The sequence below is a fragment of the Carassius auratus genome, chromosome 9, assembly GCF_003368295.1.
Source record: "Carassius auratus strain Wakin chromosome 9, ASM336829v1, whole genome shotgun sequence".
Taxonomy (NCBI): domain Eukaryota; kingdom Metazoa; phylum Chordata; class Actinopteri; order Cypriniformes; family Cyprinidae; genus Carassius; species Carassius auratus.
The window spans coordinates 10,887,048-10,900,380 of NC_039251.1; the positions used below are offsets into that span (position 1 = coordinate 10,887,048).

A 13,333-nucleotide genomic window follows, 5' to 3' on the forward strand; every position below is an offset into this window, starting at 1 on the left:
AATAGGGATGGCCGAATGGCCTGGGGTCAGTGTGAGAGAGATTCGAGGGAGCTGACGGGTCTGACTGTCACTTGCCTGATCAGACCAGAGCTATGTTGACATTTGTTGATCTTGACTTTATATATATTTTATATGTTTTTATATCTAAATAAATAAGTAATGTTTTGCATCACATACCAAAGGTTATCAGCACACATTTATTTTATAATTGTATAGCTGTAATGGAAATGCATTGCAGCTGTACAAATTTAATTTACACTTGCACCTTAAAAATCTACAAAAAAATCTAATCTATAAAATGTTTACTGTATATACCTAATATTTAACACACACACAAAGAAACTATATAAAATATAAAAATGAAAAATTATAGAGCTGCATATATTTTTTTTTTTACTACAGTAAAATACTGCAAAGGACTGTTTATACACACTAATTATATATTGTATATGCACACTAATTATATATTCTTATAAAATGCATTTTTGTTCTTGCACATTTAAAATACTGTACATTGCTAAACACTATTTATTTATTTATCCATCCATCCAAAGTTACAAAACCTGAACCATCAGAAATTCTTACAGCTGAGCTCTGTGAGTACAGAAATTATCCTCAACCTCCAAGATGTAATATATTGTTTTAATGACCAGGCATGTTCATGCACATCCTCTCTGTGTGAGTTCAAAACTCACGTCATAAAAAAATAAATAAAAAAAAAACCTTAAAAAGTGAGCTAGTGTAATGGCAATAATTAGGTCAATTTTCCATTCACTATATGTTTCAATTATAACATGATTTAGAATAAAAAAAATGACTTCAAAAATACACTTACAATGGAGTCACACTACAAACATTATGTTTCAGAGGAGTCACTGCACTCTGCTCATGCAAATGCATTCTGTAACTGCTAAAACAGTCATTGCGGTGAGCCTGAATGTATTGATTTGGAATGATGTTCACATAAGTTGCACAGTCATTGCCGTCATGCTCTGCATACATTAAAAGAAATTCAATTGGTTACGAAATCTCCAGATGCGCATGCAAACAGAGGATAAAAAACATCCAGGCTCCTACAAATAAACACATGTGAATGAGCTCAAGCTGTGTACTATGAATACATGAATACTAAAGAATGACAAATTAGAGTCAAGACCACACAACACACCAGACGGAGTCGGTCTGAAACAGGAGTGAAATAGTCCATCATAAGTCAGGCTTAAACTGCACTGGAAACATTAACTGTGACAAACAGGGGACTCCAGTCCCTGCTGAGCTGATAATGGTGGCACTGAGATGTTAATAAGCATAATCTGCATGTGCCCTGCATTCACTCATCCCGCAGTCACAGATGGGCTTGCCTTTAATGTGTGCCCAGATGACAAGAGCATCATTTAAGCCAAAATACCCAGAAAGCCAAAGCATGCAGCCGAGACAGGAAGCGCTCCAGCATGTTAACTACCCACAAGCCTCTTCATCCTCCTCCCCAGATTGTGTACAATTTTTATGTCTTTTGTGCCACGTCTCATATATTATTTCCCCAAGCAACCCTGTCTTGAGAAACTTCATAAAAAAGGAGATGCGTTGATACAGAAGAACATTCTGTATTGCTGTCACTGATTGAGAAGCCAACAGAGTACATGGACATCTGGATTGTGTCAGACACATCAGACAGGCAAAATCAGAGCTTGTAATGAACCATTTGAAACTCTACTGCAGGTTAAACACATGAGACTTGTCAAGGACACTTCAAGGTCATACATTTTACCCCAAAATAAATAAATAAATGAATAAATAAAATACATGATCCTTCAGAAATTTGGTGCTCAAGAAACATTATTATTATCATCAATAACATAAAACGTGATACTTTTTTAAGAGCTGTTTAGTGATCAGAAAATATGGTATAGAATTAATATGAAAAACAAATCTTTTGTAACTTTTGAATCGTAGTGTATAAAATATTTTCCCACCATTGAGAATAAACAATCAATGTCACATTACAGTAATGAGATATTGTTGAAAAATATGCTTAATTACAGTATTATTTTTAATTTGATAGAGAAAAGAAATGTAATTCAAAAGCAAATTAATATCCAGACATGTATGCCCAGTTATATATATATATACATACATACAAATGCTAATAAATAAAATTTCAATATTATTTTTAATTATAGTTTTAATTATCTAATTAAGTTAAAACAGCATTACCACATAAAGTGAAATGTTTCTTTTTTCCTCATCTGAAATTTCTGAGATCACAAAATTAATTAAGGCAATTAATATACCCACACTGACAGTCTCCCAGTTTTAAGTTTATAATATATTTAAAATTTAATATATACTTGAAGCCCACCTACATTGTATAATATTAACAGAACTATATTACACTAACACAGGACCTCAAGTCAAAAAGGCTGAGAACCTATGCATTATGGAAATTCAATTTTGCTTTGAAACTTTGTTTCATTTAATTGTCACAATCAAAAAAAATGTCTTTGATTTTGGGGTGAAACATGGTCTGCGTCTTATTTCTGTGTATATACAGTAGATGTGTTATTATGAAAGCACATATGAAGAGATTTTTTTCAGATGACGTGTCAGTGCTGGTTAAAATGGCTCTGCTTTGAGTGCCTGTCTACCATCCAATCCAAAGCATTTCTCAGCAACCAAGCAAAGCCTGTCAGGGTGAGCTCAAGACTGCGTCGTGACAAAGCGCCGGCATCCCCTTTTGCCACCAACATGAGCCAACGTGTGACACAAGCTCTCGCCGGTTCATGCTAGTTATTTTTAATGCACTATTCCGCAGTCCCTACACTGCTGGCCCTTGAGCAAAAGCTGCCAATGTGGCAAAACTACTCGCACTGACAAAGGACAAAAACTCCCTTGAGAGTTCGCTCTGAGGTGTCTGAGAAACTAAATAACCGTGATGCAACGTCATATGCAGGGAGACGGTCGGAAACCTCTGGAACTACCCACTGCGACAGATCCAAAACACGCATACATCTGCCATTGATATTTATTATAACAGTTAGCCTAATTTCTACAGCATTCGCTCCGTCAGAATCAACTGCAAACACAGTCAGCAAGAACGTCTCACGTCACACCGCCTAAATATATCACGGTCACATTTTCCCATACTACTGCAAATGACTCTCTCCTTCAGAAACATGCTCATTACATTCAGTGGGGGGGGGGGGTCAATACATACACTGTGCACTTCACATTCAGCACAGAAATAAACCCACGCACTTCGAGGCCTACAACAGTCAGCGAAAGCTCCCAGCCGAATGGATGCTGATTCATCAATAGATTGCCAACGCAAAAGGTCATCCCATTTCCTATAATGGCACTTCCTGTTCAAAAACAGATGGCGGGCCAAAGAGAAAGATTACAAGAATTAGAAGGGTTCTACAGAAAAAGGGCACTGTACTCACCAGAGTTGCAGAAAGTTGTGGATCTCAGGACATTAATGGAGAGATTGGCCAGACGAAGAGGGAAAGAGAGCGCAGCTGTGTCGCTGTGCAGATCAGTTCATCAGCCTTTAGACTTCTTTCCAGGTTGATAACCGGCCCATTCTGCAGGCAGAAGGGCAAATCAAAACAACACACTGTCGTCGTGTCAGTTTAAGGCATGTTCATCAGTCACGCGAGGCTGCCATACGTTACACCTTCTCCACATCAGGGTCTCTGTGGGTTTGCCTTAAGAGCACGGGTGAAATCACACAAGCCATATGTGCGCCGATTTACTTATCTCACGGTTAACTGAATCCTTCATCAGGAACATCTCGTAAAAAAATACAAATAAAAGAGGCCAAATGCTTCGGCTTCTAGTGCCTGACATTTCTGTGAAAACACCATGTGTGGGAGGTTTTAACCAAAAAAAAAAAGGTGTTTTGAAATTCATAAAATGGTGTCACTGACCAGAGAGGGATCCCAGAAGTCTCTTGGGTTTTCTCTTCCAGGTCATGTGACCACGTGCTGCCACACTTCCAAAGAACTTGGGAGAGTTCCGTCTGTCCAGTGTATCTCACCCTTTTAAAGAGATGAAGAGGGATGAGAAAACATTCCCAAATTTTTCAGATTTCATTACAGTTGAATGAAATCGATGCATTTCCTGAGCAACTCCTTACTGTTTCTCTGTACAGGAGGTTTACTGTTTTTCAATTTGTATTCAAAGGTACTCTCTTCTGCTCTTCCAAACCAAGATTCTGCAAAAAAAGACAAAATTGCATATTATTTTAAATCATAACTAAATGTTGGAATTCAGTTCCATTCAGTGGTGTCTTTAAAATACATATTTGTCATTTTTGCTATGCTGTAAATGTGAATATTTCCATCACATTTGTCTTAATACATAAAAAAATATCTATGGTAAAATATTATTTAATATATATATATATATATATATATATATATATTAGGGGTGTAACGATACGCGTATTCGTATTGAACCGTTCGGTACGACGCTTTCGGTTCGGTACGCGGTACGCATTATGTATACCGAACGGTTCGTTGGAGTAATTAATTATATTTGAAAAAAAAAAAAAAAAGAGAGAGAGAAAGAAATATAATGATATGCGTTCAACAAGGTAGCCCAATAACCCAAACAACGTAACAGGCAACGCCCCTGACACTCCCGAAGAAGAAAAAAACACCATCTTATATGTTTATGTTAGGCTACTCAGCAGGCGCTCGCTCACTCAGTACGCGCTGAAGGCTCGTTGCAAAATAGCCAATGCGTTTAACAGACTAGAAATGAGAAGATCCTCCAATAACCAACAGGTCTGGTGTTTGGGTGCACTTTGGATTCCCTTTAAGCTATAATGGTGATGGCAAGAGAGTGGTGGATAAAAAAACAACGGTATGTCGCATCTGCAACATGACAGGGTACACCAGCGGGATTACAAAAAAAAAAAAAAAAAACAGCGGGAATATCTGGGATATATGCGTCAGTACTATCTGGGAAAAGACGAAAAAAAGGAGAAACATGCACGCAGCAAACTATCCCTGCAGCATTTAGACACTATAGCTTACAGGGAATCCAACCCAAACACCAGACCTGTTGGTTATTTTAGGATCTTATATTTCTGGTCTGTTAAATGCATTAGACATTTTGCAACGAGCCTTCAGCGCGTGCTGAGTGAGCGAGCGCCTTAGGGGCCGTTCACATATCGCGCCTAAAAACGTGTGGAAAACGCTAAGCGCGTCTTTCTCCTCCTTTCCAAAGCGCTCGGGCAGAAGCGCTCATGAGGCGTCTGTCTTTGCTAAGCAACAATGACGTGCTCTCTCCATGAGACGCGGAAATTTCAGCGAAGGATAAATGGATTTGCAGCTCTAAAAATCGCTTGCAGTAGCTCTGCTACTAAATTTATTTCAAAATTGCAATCCATATACAACTATGATCAGCTGTTCCTTCATCTTGGCTGAGCTCTCAACGTTGTTACGGGAAAGGATGAAGCTGATTGGTTGGTTCTTGTCACATGACCCGCGGTGCGCTTGCGGCATTCTGAAAAGTTGAGATGTTTTTACATTTTGCTGTATCTAAAACGTATCGAACCGAACCGAACCGAACCGAACCGTGACATCAGTGTATCGTATCGAACCGAACCGTGAATTTTGTGAACCGTTACACCCCTAATATATATATATATATATATATATACACACACACAATAAACTTTTTGTAAAGATGGAAATCATATTATCATCATCAGATATGTTTGTTATTTTTGTCACGTCCATTTTTCAGGCAATTTATTTGGAAATATTTCAGATGTATTTCAGACTTTATTTTCTACTATTTTTATAATACTGAAACTTTTATAAATATATTAACTTTTTTTATTATGATAATAATGATTAAATGAATATATATTACTATATACACGCTTTATATTATTACTTTAGTATCATCTTAGTGTAGACAACACCCATAAATTAGAAATTAACCCATTAATTAGAGTAGCTCAAGAGGTAATAGATAACAGGAATGATCTGTATTGTTCCAGATTCTCATCCCATGTCTAACATACAAAACTGCATCAAATGAGCTTGCAGAAAAGTTTAGATTTGTCTAATATATTTTATTGTAACGGGGAACATCTCTTACGTCTGTGACTGCACTGCCAAATCCAGTCTTCAGCTCCCCGTAACCAGAAATTCCTTCAAAAAGACAAGGGGACATTAATGAGCATAAGCAAACAAATGCCTGTCTGTGCGAAAAGTGCTCCCCCTAACGGTCATGTAATGCATTGTTTGACAAGACTATGATGAATGTGTTCTCTGGCTCCGTGTGACACAGTAGTGTTTATCAAATACATGACATGTATTATAAAGCTGAAAGTTCAGACTTAATTTTGATCGGATGAGCTCCCTTCAAAGCTGCTGTAAAATGCCAGTAAACACACATTCTATATTTATTCTTATTAATCATAGTTTCTGTCGACTAGGATCACACAGTAATATAACTAGTGAGATATATATATATGGCCTGACAAGAGAAGATAAGCCATTAAAAACAGAATCTCAAAACCTGAACCTTGACCCATCACAGTGTACAAAAAAAAAACACTTAGGAAAGACTGCCATCTTCTGGCAAACTCAACTACTGACACCTACTGTCAATCATTTTCCAGTTTGATGGCCATTCTGGAAAAAAGGAGACATGAGGACGTCTCCACATGTAATGTACTGGCAGAAGAAAAACCTGTTAAATATTTGCCCAGACTGGACTCAGCTGCCCTGAAAACCAATTTAGCCAATTTATTTAAGGGCTTCAAGTGGATGCAGATAAAACACTTCGGTCCTCAGCCTGCGAGCGATTGTGCAAACCAGAAGTTAATCAGTTCCTCTAAAGGCGCTTCCAATCTGATCTCCCGTTTGACATGGAGCCACTTCAGAGGGTCCCCGAGATGAAACTCTATAATGATGTAGACCGAAATTCAGCACAAGAGCTCGACACTCAAATCACACTGTATTAATGTTTAATGATCTCTAAAAGCTTATATTCCTTTTTCCACTTTCTCAGGGTCCCACGTCCCGGCGTTTACAGATTATCACCTGACCCCTACTCAAGGACTGTCCCAGTGCGATGGAGAACACACATCAGTGAGATTAAAGATCTCTGTTGTGATGGCGGTTACTGTGCTCCAAAAAAATCCATAAAACACATAAGTTATCTCCTTACAACACACAGCCCAGAGAGCCAAGCATACTCACCGTCATCCAAGAGAGTATTTAACAAAGCCTCTGGACTCTTTTGTTAAATATTACGCTCAGTGAGTAAAGCATGAATGACATCAAAAGAAACGCATACGGCGTACGTGTGTTTACATTTCCTTTTCCTACCGGTGATATTTCCTATGTCTTTATAATATATTTACATTTTTTCCAATACTGTAGCAGTCACTCAAATCTTTTTTTCTACCATAAATGAAATATTAATAAGATCTAAACTATTTATATTGTGAGCATTAATAATGAATCGGGGCCCTTTCAACATTGTGCTTCAAAACGTAATATCAAGGTTGAGAGGAAAGCAGATATTTTTCCATTTTCATTTAGCCGGGGGGTTATAAATTAAGAGGGTCCGTGCTTTGCTAAATATTGTAAAAGCACCTAATGCATTAATCAAATAAGTAAATCTTTGTGGGCCAAAGCAGCACAAAACAGCGCTATTGAAATGTGTTTAAACGTTTCATTACTTTCATTTACTAATAAATAAATGAATCAACTTGGAGACACTTCAGTGGCTGTAAAATTTTTGAATCGAATGACATTTTCATGGAGACGTTAAAAGGGGAAAGATCTCCACAGGGCTTTTAGAGAAAGTGCAGACTCTTAACTCCGTCATGGAAAAAGTCAGCTCACTTCTGCCGGTGTGCAATTTCATTAACGCTTACATGCAGGCAGTCATTGATTTGCAAAGGAATCTCTCCGAAATGCAGGTCTAATCAATCAAACGTCTCCATTAATTTCAGCCGGTGCTGTCGCTTGAATTCACAGGGCCTGAATTTTTTTATGGGTGGGCCCAAGGAGGTTTATAATACCTGGAGAAAGCCATCCGTTAGCTTCCCCATTCATCTCAATGACAGATGTTTGGCTGGCGAAAGAACCCCGGAAGTATCCAATAAATGGAAAAAATACAGCATCTAGATACAGTATCTACCAATATAATAACTGTTTTTAATTATATGTGATTACATGGTTAGTTGGGTATTATTATTTGCATTGTTTTTCCCCATCAGTTGAGAAGGACTAGAATCCGTATTTAAAAATATAATTTGTAACAATATTTTTATTATATAAGGAATATATATATATATATATATATATATATATATATATATATATACACACACACACACACACACACACACACACACAATCAGTTTAAATAATAAAGAATGTCTGTATAAAATATATGATTTAAGTTTTTTTATATTTGTATGTCAACATTAAATATTAAAACATAATATGAAGAATAAACATTTAATTACACAATATTATTATAACAAAATGACATAATCATTTTTATATAAACATAATAAAAATATTTACTTTTAACTTTTATAAAATGTATATTATTCTTATGTTTCACTGCTGTCTGACACAATAAAAACAGACCCACGACCCATTATTTTGTGTATATTGTAACAGAATATGTTGACATGCTTTAATGTTAAAAAAAACACATTATTTTTCAAATACTGTACATTATTTTAGGTCCTCTACTCCACGCCTCTTTCAAACGCGTTCTTTTCTACAAGGTCCCTCCTTCCAAAAAGCACAGTCTGCTCTGATTGACCAAGGGACCTAATGCATTGTGATTGGGCAAACACAGCAAGCACTCATTGGAAATGTAATGCCCCTTTCCATAATCGCGAGCTTCATCTTTCAAAATAAATGTAAAGACATGTATAAGTTCAAACCCGAAAGGGGAACAATGTACAGTAGTGATGTACAGGTTATCTCATAACCCGCATGGTCAGGTTGGGGCGGGTAAAGAAATTGGCACTTTATTTGCGGGGCGGGTCATTAAAAACAAAATTATAAAAAATCCATTTATGTTGCGTGCAATTTAGTGGTGGAGATTTTTATGCTTTCAAGAAATTTGTTAACTTTCAGTTAGACCAAAATGATTCATTCAGATTTGTACACTGATTTGTTCAGTAACGATTTCTTCATATTACACAAATACACCAGCAGGTGGCGTAAAAAAAGAGTGTCTTATGTGTTATGTCTTAAGGCAACCTCCAGCCCTCTCTCTGACGAAAAAATTATTTTGGTCCATATAGCTAATTTTGCCCTTCATGACAATTGTGTTTTTTTTTTTTTTTTTTTATAACTGAACCGTTTAAATTTATATTAAGACTTAAAGTTCTACATAATTAAGGGCGTGGCCACTTGAGTGACAGGTGTATTGCTGCTGCTGACACTGCAGTCGAGCTTGGTGGGCGTAGCTTCAGCAACCAGCTCCAACCTTTTTGCCCATTTTCGATTGTCCGGGAGAGACACACAGTGATGCGCTGCCAAGATGGCGACGGCTCGTTCTGCACACTTTAAGCTTCACAAACACTTTTCAGGAGTCTATGGGTGACGTCATGGACAATTCCTCCATGTTTTTATACAGTCTATAGTCTTAAGTCAATGAACGTATTTACTTGTTACAAAAACAGATTTGGCTTTAATAAAATGTGTATATAAATCACATTAAATAAATAGTCTAAATAAGATGTTCAGATGAACAAAGCACAAGGTTTTCTTGCATAATTAACTATTTAATTTTTTGGTCAGACAGTTATATTCATATTCATATTAATATTCATATTAATAAATTGGGGATTAAACGTAGAGTTAGGTTCTGTATGTTAAATATGAAAACAAGCGTATGTGCACAGAACGTATAACTGCACTTTGTATTTGCTGGTTGCTGAACGAGATTTACAAGCTTGGCCAACTGACCTTGTACTCTCAATCATTTCATTCATGAACGAGATGTATCAGTTCATTCAACTCGTTCACGAACGAGAAGATCTCTCGATCTCGTTCAGTGAAGGGCGTATTGGTTCACTACATTCAACAAATCACATGCTCTGTCACATCTTATACTTGAAGGCTATTGGCTCGAGGCTGAGTAACTCTTTGACAGGATGAAACAGTTCACAGAGCTGTTCACGAACTGCGCATGCGCTGCTAATAGCGCCGCGATCGCGTGCTGCTGTACAGGGAGGAACTTCAGTGAACGAGAAATATGAGTCAGTATTGCGACACTAACTGCGGTTACTAAACCATGCCTTCTTTCTTTGTTGAACATTTGGGCGGCATTACACAAATATTTCCACATAGTGATGTAAACGTGGGGGCGTGTTTAAACAAGGCGTTTTAGCGGGGCGTGGCAGAGTCTTAACTTTGATACAGAATATATCTTTGGATTTGACAATTTAGTATTTGCAACTAAAGATCTTCTTCATGCACCAAGAGCTTGTAACACTCCAAAGAGAAATGAAAAATGTAAATAGCATCAGATGACCCCTTTAAACAAAAATGAAAAAGGAAGCGATCGTAAAAGCCACACAGAGGCCAGAAAAATAGACAGCAAATAAGATGTTATTTTGATATATTACTGAATAAATTTCAAACACAGTATTTAGCTGACACAAAGCAACTTTGTTCAACTGAGTTGAACAATCGTGTTGTTGTGGTACCGTGACTATACATCAAGTGTATATTTCCCAGAAATGTTAAAATCATTGCTAAGTGTATGTCACCGTGCAATAAAGAAAACACTGTTGAAAGCAGTTTTTTGACCAGCAATGAAAATAATGCGGGCGTGATGTGTGAGAGTGTTCGGTGGTTTGCTTTCTCATGAAAAAATGCTTTGAAAGTCAGTTTGAAAAGTTGAGCAAGGTTTAAAAGCGAGCTGCAGTTTCAGCAGCCCGAGCACAGCGAATGGAGCCGACCAAGTGCGGAGGGATTACACAGGAACAAAACAAGTCAAGAAGCAGTAAGCATAATGTTAGGAGAACTGCTTATGTGCAGAAACAGTCTGCCAGGGCTGTGAGAGCCTGTCACTTACTCACAAACACCCAGAAAAGGAGCTTATGCGGGAACCTTTAAAAGCATTTCATCAACACCAGCTTGTATGACTTTGCCACCTCTTTTCATTCTCTGCAATACAAACCTGTTCAAAATGCAGATATTATTGCATAATCATGCCTTGAGTCACAAATCTAGAATACAATAGAGCTACTGCTACACACAAACAACTTTCAATCAATTATAACTATAGGATTCAGTAAACAAAGAGACTTATTGTGTTGGTAAATGAAAAATTAAGGCACCTAAAATGCATTCATTCTTGTTTCACTTATGAAGCACTGATAACAAATTCATTGTAGTTTTTAATCTAATTACTTTAAATATGCCAAGTGATGTAACATTAAAGAAAAAAAAAAGTACAAAATTGGCATGTAAGAGCTGGGAAATAATATATATATATATATATATATTTTTGTCTTTATTCTCAAAAGACACATTAAAATTGTTAGGAAAGTACAATTCAAATAAGCTGTTATTTGAAACTTTTTATTGATAGAATCCTGAAAATAATAATAAATATATTGTAGAAACTTAATTTAATTCTGTAAAGTTGCTTTGCAACGCTATACAAATAAACTTGAATTAAAGTTGAATTAAAATACAAAACAGTTATTTTAAATTGTAATACTATATAACATTATTACTGTTTTTACTATACATACTAAACAAAAGCTTTGGTGAGCATCAGAGACTTCTTTCAAAGGCATAAAAAAACTCTAATAGTAGTGTAAATACTAAAACACATTTAACAAAGATCAGTGTGCGAAGTCAGAAAATAATGTAACGGAGTTAAAATGATTAATTTAATATTAAAATGGCCACACAGATAGACTCTTTCCTCACCCCTCTCAATGTGCTTTGCTCTACATGCAAGTAAGATAAAGGCTTGTGCACCAGTTTTCAATAGCTGTATCAGCCATCCGGACACACGCGTATTACCCAGACGAGTTATTATAGTTTATATGCCCTTGGCATTAATTGAGAGCTAATGGCATTTCATAGATATCCTTTATTTGACCCCTTTTGTGCTGAGCGGCTTTTGTATATTGAGGTTGTGCTGAGCCTCAGACAAGATTCAGTCCCCCAGAAGCCCCCATTCCACCTGGGTATCTATGCCTGTGGGAGACAGCTGTCCCATAATACCCTTCACAGTGTGTGTGTGTTCTTAACATATGGGTGGAGTTCTTCTGAAGTCGCTCGCACAATCTGTGAAAGGGCAAAGCTAAGGACTCAGGCCAAGAGCCTATAAAATACTGCTATATAACACAGAAGATGAAGGAAGTGGCTGCCCACGACACAAAACAGTACCTATTAGTGTTCTTGATTATGGTTATGATTATTGAAAGCTGAACTGAAAAGTTCAAATGCTTAAATGTGGATCTCATTCAGTTGATATTACTGTATTTGACTACAGCTGATTAATTCTGTCATTGCAACAACACAAACTGACACCCTTGTTTCCTTGAAATCCACATGGCATAGTTTTATAAACACTGCAATCACCTGGGCCTTTAATTTGTAAAGGAATAGTTCATAAACTATCAAACACTCACCCCTGTGCGGTTTCAAACCTGTATTGTTTTCTTTCTTCTGTCAAACAAAAAAGCAGATGTTTGGCGGGATGTTGTTTTCACACTGTGGTTTTCCATACAATGAAAGTGAATGGGTGTTGTCAAGCTCTAAAACTGACACACACACCAAAAAAAAGTACCATAAAAGCACAATAAAACTGGTATACACTGGATGAATCACACATTATATCGCATGTCTCATGAAGCCATATGATAGATTTATATGTGGAAATCACCAAACTAAGTCACTATTCACAAATGGCCTAAACATTAATCTTACTTGTACATGTTAAATGTGTACACATTCATAAATGCACTTATGTATGTGATATACACACATCTTACAGTTTTATCAGGTCAGTTATATATGTATGTATATATATGTTCTCGATTGTAGATATGTAATTGTTTATTTTATATATTTATTTATTAATTTCTGGAGCTTGACAGCCAATCAAAAGTGAGAGTTAAAAACTTTAACATTGTGACAAATAATCTATTTCAAATAATCTTTTGCACTTTATATTCATCAAAGAATCTCAAGTTATTTATGTTTATTTGAAAGTCTAATAAAATTTCACAATATGAATCGTTTTACAGTAATTTGAATACATAAATGCAGCCTTGGTTAGAGACTTTTTCAAAAAATAAATGAAT

The 13,333-nt window shown here is 36.5% G+C and overlaps 1 protein-coding gene across 12 annotated transcripts in view; it reads right to left on the minus strand.

The window, feature by feature from the left end:
* pcbp3 (poly(rC) binding protein 3) overlaps positions 1–13,333 on the minus strand; it is a 60,941-nt gene that overhangs the window by 38,382 nt on the left and 9,226 nt on the right. For all 12 annotated transcript variants that reach the window (XR_003292774.1, XR_003292776.1, XR_003292775.1 and 9 more), the window contains exons 2-5: positions 6,115–6,167; positions 4,136–4,213; positions 3,927–4,037; positions 3,441–3,581 (exon numbers count right to left, since the gene is read on the minus strand). The gene's annotated coding sequence lies outside the window, so the exon portion shown is untranslated. The remainder of the gene's footprint in view (positions 1–3,440; positions 3,582–3,926; positions 4,038–4,135; positions 4,214–6,114; positions 6,168–13,333) is intronic.